Genomic DNA, 12,971 nt, shown 5'->3' on the forward strand with positions numbered 1-12,971 from the left:
TTTTCACATTATAGCGGCAGAGTTGAGTAGTTGTGACAGATACCACAGGGCCCACAAAGCCTAAAATGTTTACTCTCTGCCCCTTTACAGAACAGCGCTTGCCAGCTTGCCAGCCCCCATTTTAGAGTCTTAAGTTTGATTATTTAAAACTCAAAATCATAACAGCTACTGTTGATAGGCTTCCTTTGCTTGGGAAAGAAAAGTAGTGGATAACATTTTTTTTGTCCATAGCTTTCTCATCGAGAAGAGACATTTTTAGAATTATGTCATGGATAAGGCCAACAGAAAATGTAATTTAAGAAGCTAAGTAAGCTCTGGAGTTTCACAAAAGTCACATGAGAGAGATAGTTATCAGTCAAATATAGATGAAGTATTTTAGAAGTTGCTCTGAGTGCTGCAAGGCAGAAAGATACAGCGTTAAGTTGACTAGGAAATAAACAGGGTAAAAAGGCTGTCCTGCCATCTGCCTCTTCCTGAGCCTAACCTCCCGTGTCTAATGATCTTGCTTTTGCTTTTTTAAAAAATGTTTATTTTTGAGAAAGAGAATATGCATGGGGAGGAGCAAAGAGAGAGAGAATCTGAAGCAGGCTCTGCACTGACAGCACAAAGCCCAACATGGGGCTTGAACCCACAAACCATGAGACCATGACCTGACTGAAATAGGACACTCAACTGACTGAGCCACCCAGGCACCCCTAACGGTCCTGTTAGACTCCAAAGCTTTCTTCACAAGTAGCCCTGACTCTCCCACCCTGTTAGTGGCCAAAGTAATGTTAAGCCTTCAGGGTTTTCATGCAGTTCGAATGCACTTAGATGAAAACCATGCTGTAAGAAAAATATCTTTAATGACTTTTTAAGGGAAAATGTATTGGAAATAGGGAAAATCCACTACAAAACGTTAGGAGTGGTGGTAAACCGAAAACAATGATCTAAAGAGTTCTTTCTATTGTTATATTGATTGGACTCTGTAGGGTGTTCTTGAGATGTGGGAAGAGTCCAGCTCTCCTTGGTCACCCCTCAGTGTGTGCTAGTCAAAGACAATGGGGAAAGGCTGGCGACCTGGCCATCTGTGAGGCTCAGCATGTTTCTGCATCGCCCTCACTGTTCACATGAGCAGCTGGAGGTGAGCAGCAAACGGCAAGATGGGACTGAATGACTGGAAGAGGCACATGGACACCCAAGCAAGCAATCACGTGGCATGTGCTCCATACCAATGTTCGTCACACACTTGTTTAATATTTTTTACTAGGAAGTATAGTGGGTTGAATTGTGTCCCCCACCCCCACCCCACCCCCACAAAAGATATGTCCAAGTTCTAATCCCTGGCACTTGTGAACATGACCTTGTTTGAAAATAGGGTCTTTGCAGATATAATTAAATTTAGTATCTCAAAATGAGATCATTCTGGATTGAGGGTGTGTGCCAATGACACATAGGGAAGGAGAGAGAGATTTGAGACACAGAGACAGAAGAAAAGGCCATGAGCAGACTGACCAAGACAGAAACTGGAAGGCAGACATAAGCCAAGGAATAATATCAAGTTCAGCCAGCAGCCACCTAGGAGAGAAGCAAAGAATGGGTTCTTCTTCAGAGCCTCCAGAAGGCTGCCAGCACCTTCATTTCATACCTCTGACCTTCAAAACTAAAAGATACTAATAATAATAAATGATAAATTTCTGTCATTTTAAGCTACCAAGTTGTGATCATTTGTTATGGCAGCTCTATGAAACTACTAAATGAAGAAACTCATTTTAAAAAATCTTAGGCCTCTCTATGTTTAAAAGGAGTTTATTTCATTATATAAAATAACATTTAAACTTATTAAGAATTGTCTTTATTTCACTGGATCTTTTTTCTTGTGACTTAAAAGTTATCATCATATTTACTAAGGATAGAGGTAACTTTTATAGATAATAATAACAGCAAGTAATTATGGTAATATAATAAAAGGCTGAATAATAATGGATAAATAATAGTATATTTATATAATAAAATTATGTAAATTAAATTCTTTTCAGAAGTTCATGTAAGAAAAACACTTCCTTTATTTCTCTAGCTTGATATCCTCTCCTCTTCCCCTGCCATTTTTCTTTAGAAATATTCAGAATCGGGGCGCCTGGGTGGCTCACTCAGTCAAGCGTCTGACTTCGGCTCACGTCACAATCTCACAGTTCGTGGGTTTGAGACCTGCTTCAGGCTCTGTGCTGACTGCTAGCTCAGAGCCTGGAAGCTGTCTTTGGATTCTGGGTCTCCCTCTCCCTCTGACCCTCCCCTGTTCGTGCTCGCTTGCTCTCTCGCTCTCTCTCTCTTTCTCTCTCTGTCAAAAATAAATTTAAAAAAATTAAAAAGATATTTAAAAAAGAAATATTCAGAATCATACAATTTCTTTTAGGTGAATATTGAAGGATTTAAGATTTAGATAATAAAATAAATTTTTGATACTGGTAAATAGTACTCTGTTATGCTTTATTCTGTTTCAGAATTTCAGCAGATTGCTAACTTCAGGCTGGTCTTAAGGTTGAATGCTGTCTGCTTCTGAACAATCATGTGATTCAGACCAATCAAAATAATAGAAAGACTAGAGGGATAAGTAAGACTGCAAGGTCAAAGCCAGGCAGGCCGAGGGCCTGTGATTCAGATCCTGCTGGGTTCCCAGGCACTCCTGCCCTTCTCTTCCTACAGTTACAGCTGTTTGAACACCACCTGCTGCCTTAGCGTTGTCCTGAGCACACCACAGTTACACATTCACTAGATTATTATAAAGCAGCATTAACCCCAGTGGTTCCTGAGCTTGACTTGCATTTGTGAAACTGCCGACTCGTGTGTGCACTCTGGATTTCTCACTCAGAATTGCCAAGGACCAGACCTGGCAATATGGATTTTTACAATGTTTCCCAGGCAATTCTGCTTCTAAGGCTCCGTAATGAAGGTCAAAAGCACTAGGCCAGCGGTTCTCAAAGTGTGATTCCTGAACCAGCAACATCGCCATCATTTGGAAACTGGTTAGAAATGCAAATTCCTGCACTCCCTCTACCCGAGGCTTGCTGAATCAGACACTCTGAGAAAAGAGACTAGTAACCTGTGTCTTAACAAGCCTCACAGGTGATTCTTGTGTGTGCTTGAGTGTGAGAACCCCGGCCACATGTAGACTCCCAAAGAATAGAGTATGAAATGGAAGAAATGGTAATTTTAGAAACTTGGTAGACATCATCTTAACCAAGTTTTGGTTAAGATCATCCCTGATATGATCCAGTGAGAAGCTACTTCATCTCTGTGGGTTTCTATCTAAACACCCATAACCCAAATCTAATCATGAGAAAGCAAGAGACATATGAAAACATGATTTAGGGACATTCTTCAAAACTGTAAGATTTGAATAATAAGGAAAAATTGTGAAACCATCATGGACTGGAGGAAGCTAAGGAGACAAGATGGTTCAATGCAATGAGATTCTGACCTGGATCCTAGAACAGAAAAAGACATTAGCGGAAAAACTGGAGAAGTGTGAACAGTCTACTGCTTAGTGACCATATCATACCAACTTTCATTTCTTAATTTTGACAAATGTATGTCATCATATAAGATGTTATTATTAGGGGGAGTGGGATGGATTGTATATAGGAATTTTCTGTACTATATCTGTAACTTCTCTGTAAATCTAAAATTTTTTCCAAAAAATTTTAATATAAAAATAAATTTAAAAAAAACAAAAAGTACTGGCCACATAGCAGCAGCACCTGAATCAGCTGAAAGTTTGTTAGTAATGCAGATCATCAGAACCCACACCAAATCTGCTGAATTAGAATAGGCATTTTTTCAAAAGATCCTTAAGTGAATTGTTTAATGTACAATAAAATCTAAAAAATCCTGCTCTTTACCATAAGCCTGAAATTTAGCATACGGTCAATCTTGTCCAGGCCTGAAACATGCACTAGTTTTGATTAAGACCCTAAGCTAAGTTGTCAATCAAATTCGGATGGCTAAGCTTCTGTGCCCCTACTTAGGGCTCAGTCCTTACGTAGTTACACTTCCGAAAAGACGCAGACCCTATCTTGTGTTTGAGACATTTTCCTTAAAAGACAGGAGTCTTAGCTTTGATTCCCTAACTCTGTGCCTGGGACCCTGCTACTTTCCACGATTTCTCTCTTGCTGAAAGTCACTTTGCCTGGCATTTTAAGTGCTGCCTCCTAGAAGCCTCCTGTCACATCTTTCCATGCACCTCTCATGCTGCTTAGTGTGGAGATTTGTACCTGTTGTCACTATAAACTCAAATGCTATATACTATTTGCCAGATTCAACCATGCCTGGAAATATCTAGGGATAGAATGGCATATGGAGAACTTGCTTCTCTTTAAAGCAGCTCAAAAAAAGGACAGGACTTCCAGACCCCAGTGTTTAAAAAAAAAAAAAAAAAAAGTTCAACAGGATCTGTGATCAGAGGTGATAGGTAGGAGACACTAGAGGCCTACGAATGAAACTAGGAAAGTAAATAATTTCCTCTTGCCCAGGCTTTTTACTTTTGTGTCATTGAAGTCTCAGAAACAAGAATCTACCAATTCTATAAAGACAGTTTCTTGATGGAATATTATTTATAAAATCCAGTTAGAATGGTGAAAATGGACAGTTCCTCAGACATGTTGGCATTGATCTTCTTGTCTTGAGGAAAAGGATTGAAATGAATTGCCAAAGACTGAAAGTCAGGAGAAATTACTCCTTGAAAACTTATCTGGCCTAGACTGCTAGAAGGGAAACCAGAGCTCCTTGCTTTTTTGTAGGGAAACTCTGGGCACTCACCTAGATGCATCTTAGAAAGTGTCATCCTCAGGAAACATTGTCTGAATTGGACCGTGGATTTTTTAGTGAAGAGGTGCATCAGCACCCAGATGATTTGCGAGCAGCTGGGACAAGCCTGTAATGACCTGAAAGTTAGAACCAACCTGGTGAGTGAGGTGTGGAGAGGAGTTTATGGGATTCCATGCCTCCTCACTGAGCTGTCAAAGAGCTCTGGATGGGGCTGGATGTTCCCACAAGTCTACAGGTGGCAGGGAAGTCATGAATCACCAATATACAACTCTCTGGGTATGCTGACTGTGCCCAAGTTGCAGTAACCTGGAAACGTTCATTTGAGCCAACACATCATACTCCACAAATGTACCTATTTCTAATGTTTTTGTGCCTTCTTTTAATCTTCACTTTTGAAGAACTCTAACCTTGTTTCTGATGAAGTAAGAAGAGAAGGTATTTTCTCACATTGTGATCAGGATAGATAGGAGACTATGGACTTTTACAACATCAGTGACTAAAGCAGTTGCACAACCGGGGCGGGAGGAAGCAGGGCTACTGAAAGCATTGAGCCCTTGCTGCAGTGAAGGAAGCCAGCTGTACCCAAAGGCGGACAGGGTTGGCTCCAGTATCAGCTGTAGGAAGAAAGTCTACAGTTTACAAAATAATCTACAGAATAATCTAATATCATCTCCAATTAAGATATTCAACTTTAGGGCACCTGGGTGGCTCTGTTGGTTAAGCATCTGACTTCAGCTCAGGTCATGATCTCGCAGTTTGTGAGTTTGAGCCCCACATCAGGCTCTTTGCTGAGAGCTCAGAGCCTGGAGCCTGCTTTGGATTCTGTGTCTCCCTCTCTCTTTGCCCCTCCCCTGCTCATGCTCTGTCTGTTTCTACCTAAATTATTAACATTCAAAAAAATTTTAAGAAAAGGCATTCAACTTTAAAATTTTGACACTTTAGAGTCAAAAATTACAAAGAAATGTTCAGTAATATAAAAATATATATTGCCATAGAAAGCAGAACATTTACATCTTTGGCTTTGTCATGGTAAGTGAGCATGATGACACTAATTAGCTCTAGGCTAGGCGTTATGTGAGCAATTTATTCTCCTCATATTCACATCAACTGTGAAATCTAAAGTGAGTGATGACATACCAGGAAAAATTGCATGTGCTAATTCTTTAGCAGGTCTGGGCAGTGTGGAGTAGCTGCCATGAGGGAAAATGTCATCTCGTGCTATTTTAATGATGATGATGGTTCTCCTGAAAAACAAACTGAAAGGAGAATATGAGTTTAGTGTGTGGCCCATGGTTCAAGTCAAAGTGAAAGCAAAAAAGCAAATACTGTTTTGAAATTAATTTAGGGGGTATTGGCAATACATGAGAAATTGTGTTCCAGGGCTGTCTAGAAACAAGCACCAACAATTTTGAAAAGCAGTGACATTTGCTCATTCATTCATTTATGGATACATAAAATTATTTACACCCTGATCAAAAATATTTAAAAACTGCATAATAAAATGACTAGAATTAAATGCACTAAGTTAATGGTGAGTTTCTGAGATGATAGAACTATGGGCAAGTTCATTTTTCCTTTCTTCCTACTTTTCAATAATTTCAATTTGTCTGGAATTGTTCTACAACTAAAAGAATAGATTCCATTTAAAAAAATAAGCCACAGGGGTGTCTGGGTGGCTCAGTTGGCTAAACATCCAACTTCAGCTCAGGTCATGATCTCACAGTTCATGAGTTCAAGCCCCAAAAACATTTAAAAAATTAAAAATAGGGGCACCTGGGTGGCTCAGTCGGTTAAACATCCAGCTTCAGCTCAGGTCATGATCTCACGGTTCATGGGTTCAAGTCCCATGTCGGGCTCTGTGCTAACAGCTAGCTCAGAGCCTGGAGCCTGCTTCGCATTCTGTATCACCCTCTCTTCCTGACCCTCCCCTGCTCATGCTGTCTCTTTCTGTCAAAAAAAAATTAAAAATAAATAGAAATAAAAATAAAAATAAGCCACAAAAGAGCAAATACTATGTGATTCTACTCATATGAAGTGTCTAAAGTGGTAAAAATCATAAAAAATAGGCAGTTGCTAAGGGCTGGGGGATGGTGGAGAGCTTCAGTGTTGAGGGAGGTGGGTATAGAGTTGCAGATTTGCAAGATGAAGAAGTTCTGGTTGCAACAATGTGAGTACCCTGAACACTACTGAACTGTACAGTTAAAAATGGTTAAGATGATAAACCTTTGGTATGTATAAATAACAATACTGTATGTAAAATAATAAAAAGACAACATCTTAAAAATAAAATATATTCATCAAGGACTTGTGAGACTGACAAGATATGGCAGTAGAAGTCAGAAATTAGTCTCCTGATGCAGGTCTTGCAAAATATAGACTATACAGGAAGGGAAACGGTTTTGTAGAGAAAAAAGAGATATGAGTTTAATTGAAACAGCCAGTGTTTGTGGGATATCCAGTTCAATTTTTATGTTTTATTTTTGAGAGAGACAGAATTAAGAGCATGCATGAACAGAGCAGGATCAGAGAGAGAAGGAGAGAGAGAATCCCAAGCAGGCTCAAGGTGCTGTCAGCACAGAGCCCCCCCATGGGGCTCAAACTCACAAACTGTGAAATCATGACCTGAGCAGAAATCAAGAGTTGGGCACTTAACCGACTGAGCCACCCAGGCACCTCCCCCGCACCATTCACACTTTAAACTGGCTGACATGGAAGAGGCCACTCAAGATTAGAGTGCAAAATAAGAGGAACAGGTGAGAGATACATGAAAATCCACCTTATGAACACAACCAGTGGGGGGAGGATGGGGGAGTGTCCGAGCTTCCCACGGCTGCCATAACAAAACCACCACAAACTGGGTAGCTTATAACCACAGAAATTGACTTCCTCACAGTTCTGGAGGCCAGAGGTCTGAAATCAAGGTGTCAGCAAGAACATGCTCTCTCCACAGGCTCTAGCAGGGAATCCTTCCTTGCCTCTAAGTTTCTGGTGGCTCACGGCTTCCCTAGGCTTGTGGTCACATCATTCACCTTTCTGCCTCCATCATCCCATGGCCTTATCCCCTGTCTGAACATCTTTTCCTCTTCCATCTCATAAGAAAACTTGTCTTTGGATCTAGAGCTCACATGGATAATCTAGGATGTGCTCATCTCAAAATCCTTGACTACCTCTGCAAAACCATTTTCCAATAATACCACATTTCAAGGCCCCAGGTATTAGGATATGAATGTATCTTAGGGGGTGCCATTTAACCCACTCTAGGGAGAAGGTCTGAGAATTGTAAGAACTGTGCCCATGTAAGATCCATGTAGTGAGAGATTCATATATGTGATCCATAGAGGATCTCTATATGTGGCAAGTGATGAGAAGACCTACACTAGAAGAAAAAAAAAAAAAAAACAAAGACCTGCTTTATTTTGTGAACCATAACTCTCCCCAGATGCATTTGGCACTCTCTTCTCCTAGTATGATGTGAAGATGGGTAAGATCCAATCCCAGCCCCCATGCAGTACAGTGGCGAGAGAAAAGCATATAATCAAAATAATTGTAAGGTACTGTTTCAGTGCCACAGTAGAAAAAAATGTTCAAAGTATTTTAGAAGCCCAGTGAGAGGTAACAGCAATTCTATGCAGGATCAAAGAAGAGCGTACTAAGTGGAAACTGGCACACACACACACACATATACACACACAAAAGTGATGGTGGTGGTGGTAGCGGTGGTGGTGGTGATTCTGGGAAGAGATTTCATGAGCGATGGTTCATAGGCCAGGAAATGTTTATGGATTACTAGGGAAGAGTGCAAAGTTGGGTAACCCTGGAGGGTAAGGTCTAGGGCACAAGTGAGTAAGAAGTTGTATAGCTGTCACAACTGTGGACAGAAAATCCTTATCTTTACCTTTGTGTCCCATTCTAATCAAGATCTGGAAAATTAAAGGGAGTCCCTGGTGTGGGGAAAGAAGAAGGCTGCTAGTTACATAGACCTTCTGGGAATCACTTGGGGCTCTATGAGTTGAGACAGATTCACCGTGGTCACAGGCTTTCAAAAGATGTCTGAAAGAAAGCTTGGCCTGGGCAGCAGGCAGCCACTAGAAACAGGGTGCACCATCAGAAGGAAAGCTGTGGAAGGAGATTCGAGAGGCAGTGGTGAAGAGGGGAAGTTGGAAAGGCTGTGGTGATGAATAACAAGAGGGTGGATATAGAAGGGGGTTCTAGAAGAGACAAGAGGCAAAGATTACCCCCAGACTGGTGGGCTCGGGAGGCTGGGTGAAGAGCAGTACAACTGAGGGAGGAAGGGGAGAAATGGAGCTCACAGTCCCTCACCCAAAATTTCAAATCTCAACAGCTCCGAAAATCTAACATTTAAGAAAGAAGTCTGGTGTAGCTCACTCGGTGGTAAGCCTGACAGGAATTAACACAAGGCTATTTGTAACCTTTGCATATCTCCTTTAGAGCCAATAAGCATAGTTTGCTAAAGAAATACCGTATTTGCTTATGGGATGTTGTCCCCATAGTGTATGGCATATGCCTTGTGTTACCTTTCCAGACCTGATAAATGTCTGAAACCAGATATATTTTTTTTAATTTTAAAGCCTAAGGGTTTTAGATAAGTAATTTTACACCTATAATGAATCCAGTTTGAAAGCTGCATTTGAGGTGTTTAAAATGAAAAGTCCTGTCAAGAGCAAGTATACATAAATGAATACAGGTGTGCGGGGGAAACATTTCCCAGTGAACTAGAGTAATTTCCCCATAGTGGGAATTTTAAATAAAATGCCAAAATAAGCTGGAAAGAATTCTCCTCACAGAGAAGGTTCTTGGTTAACTTCAACATATTGAAACACATTCCACAGTAAGGCCAAAATTTAACATCTAATATATGTACTAGCCCCGCATGCAGATTCTCCTGTATGGTTTTAATCTAAGCAGACCTCGCTGAATATCACCTAAGCTCTGTGTGTTTTGTTGTCTCTGCTTTATGTTTCCGCTTAGCTGTTCTTGAATCCTACCAGCTGCCTGTCTTCACACGTCCTCCTGGCATCTCGGAACACTCCGGTTTTGTTTGAAGCCAGGCCCTTGGAGTACAGCATTTTTCCTCTGGCCATTTTACTTGTTCAAACACACTTATTAGAGCTATTTGCAAAAAACTCACTTGTTCCCTTCACATTTATTTTCTGAGTCATGTGAATGAGAAAAGAGAAAAAGAAATCAGAATTCCCATGCTTTATATCTAGAGAGGACAATGGTGGAAGTTGAGAAATTGCCAAGAGTTTAGAAATGGAAGTAGTCCTGTGTCTGCTCACAAATATTCCCGACACCTGGACCAGGTTGAATCGCATCAGGTGTGGGAGAACATGCATCGGAGCCCCTGTGTGTTTGCACATGTCCCTCAGACGACTGAAGGGACCACAGCGGAGTTGTTCCTTCCATCCCTGTGGCATTTCTTCTCTCCTCCATTTAGCCTTAGCCCTACACTTAGACTTTGTGAGGTCTCGGGGATTCAATGAAAATCAAACACGTAAGTAAGGTTTGGGACCAGATGAGTTCATTTGATCATATTCCAGTTTCTTAATTGCTATGCATTCATTTTAATGAGAGAGAATGCACACAAATTAAAGCTGCTCTTCTTTTTCATTCTGCACATACTGGCAGAAATATCCTGAATAAATAATTGCAACATATCCTGTGATTAAGAGTAATGGTTTTACCTCTGCGTCAGAGTGGGGCAGTGAAAGCCACAAAGCTAACCATTAAAATGAGACATTATCACCTTTTAGGCCTAGTTTAAACCACTCCATAACGTACCCATTTAATTTTTTATATCTCATTCATTCAATACATATCTCACATGCATTTTGTTACTATGCTCACAGCATCCCTGCCGGTGTCAGAAATAGGGTGAGGACACAAACTTTTCAAGGGGAGGGAGTTAATATTTGATGCGCACCTACTATGTGCCAAATAACTTATTTTATCATCTAATTAATTGTCCAAAACTACCCCCATAAATTTAGGTACTATTATCCCAATTTTATAAATATGGGAAACGGAATTGGAAAAGGGAAAGAACTTTCACAGGGCTCATATAGTTCAAAAACAGTAAAAAAAAAGATTTATTCTACCAAATATTTACTGACCCCTTGCCCTGTGTCTGACACTGCCCTGGGGTATACAATGACACAAAGCAGACAATGGTCCTCCCCTCTCATCTCTTACCCCTGCAACTGTGGTCCTCACCCCTGAAGATCCCACTGGAGCCCCCTGGAGAGCTTCTATAACACACCGTTGCCAATGTTCACTCCTGGTAATTAAGTCAGAATCTTTGGAAATGAAGCCTGAGCTTAAGGATTTTTTTTTGAAAGTTCAACCAAATGATTCTAAAGTACAATCCATGATTGGGAATCTTTTCTGTTTATTAGATTATGCTATATACAAGGTTATCACCCTCAAAAATCTTACACTGTATAGAAGTTAGAGATAAATGCATACAAACATAATATACTTGGAAAACAATTTTAAAGTCATGCATAAGGAAATTTGAAATTGTGGGGTATATATTTAAAGTATTGGGGAGTAGCCTGGGTGGCTCATTTTGTTAAGTGTCCAACCCTTGGTTTTTAGCTCAGGTGGTGATCTTGCGGTTTCATGAGATTGAGCCCCTCCCTGGGCTCTGTGCTGACAGCAATTTACTTTTGGAATTGGAATGGTGTTATCGGCTGAACTGTGTCCCCCCCCCCCCCAAATTCATATGTTGAAACTCTAACCTTGTTTCTCAAACTGGAACTGTAGTTGGAGAGGGGGCCTTTAGTACGGTAATGAAATTAAAAGGAAACCATTAGGGTATATCTTGAGCCTACTTGACTAGTGTCCTTATAAAAAGAGGAAACTCAGGGGCACAAAGTGACACCAGAGGTGCACACACACAGAGAAGTGATTATGTGACACATAGCAAGATGGCAGCCACCTATAAACCAAAAGAGGAGAGGCCTCAGGAGGAACCAACCCTGCGGACAGGGTTGATCTTGGGCTTCTGGCCTCCAGAACTATGAGGAAATGAATTTCTGTTGTTTAAACCACCCAGCCTGTAGAGTTTTTTATGGCAGCCCTTCTAATATCACAGTAGAGAGTCTATAGGGAAACCACTATGCTTTTGCATACTTTTGACCAGTCATGCTTCTCAAACTTTGGTGTGTATCAGAATCGTCTACAGAATTTGGTAAAATGCAGATACCCAGATCCCATGCTATTCCACAAGTTTGGGCCACTCGAATCTTTGCTTCTGGTGATTCTGATACACACCACAGTTTGAGAATCATTAGATTAGAGAGTGGAGGACATCATTGGCAGGTGAAAAAGTGGTTGTTACCAGGGACAAAGGCTAGAATGAGTGTGATACATACAGATGGGAGTGATGATGTTAAGGAAATCTGCATAATTAGAACAGAAAGCTTGATGGTTAATTTTATGTGCCAATATGGCTAGGACACGGTGCCCAGATATATGGTCAAACATTATTCTGGATGTGTCTGAAGGTGTTGTTTCAGATGAGGTTGACATTTAAACTGGTGGACTTTCAGGAATGTAGATAATGTCAGTGGCCTCATCCAATTGGTTGAAGACCTCAGTAGAATAGTTTGACCTCCCCAAAAAAAAAAAGAATTCTGCCAGCAGGTGGCCTTTGAGATGATAGATAGATGATGAATGATAGATAGATAGATAATATAGAAATATCACACACTTATGCATACACCCACACTCTCATCTTGTTGGTTCTATTTCTCTGGAGAACCTTGACTAATACAGGAAGAAGGTGACAGACCTGACAGGAAGGCCTTGTAGAGCAAGCTACAGTTTGGTCATTATCTGATTGTGACTATAGACATTTTCAAATAAACCAGATGAGCCTTCAGAGTACAGGTTTTGCCTTTAGCACTTGCCAAAAGAACAAACAACACTATAGAGAATAGATTAATCCATAATGTCATTTTCTCTTTGATACCACAGAAAAGGGAACAGCTATTCAGAAACATAAAACTTGTTAGAGCAGGATTTAAAAGGCTGCCAAACTGGAGTTTCTTTTTTGTTGTGACATGGAGTCGCCAATATATTGCAGCAATACTAAGGGTGCAACAGAGTGTTGATAAATGATGCTGTGGGGCTTTGGATTTTTG

Source organism: Suricata suricatta, chromosome 15 (assembly GCF_006229205.1).
Source record: "Suricata suricatta isolate VVHF042 chromosome 15, meerkat_22Aug2017_6uvM2_HiC, whole genome shotgun sequence".
NCBI classification, from domain to species: Eukaryota; Metazoa; Chordata; class Mammalia; order Carnivora; family Herpestidae; genus Suricata; species Suricata suricatta.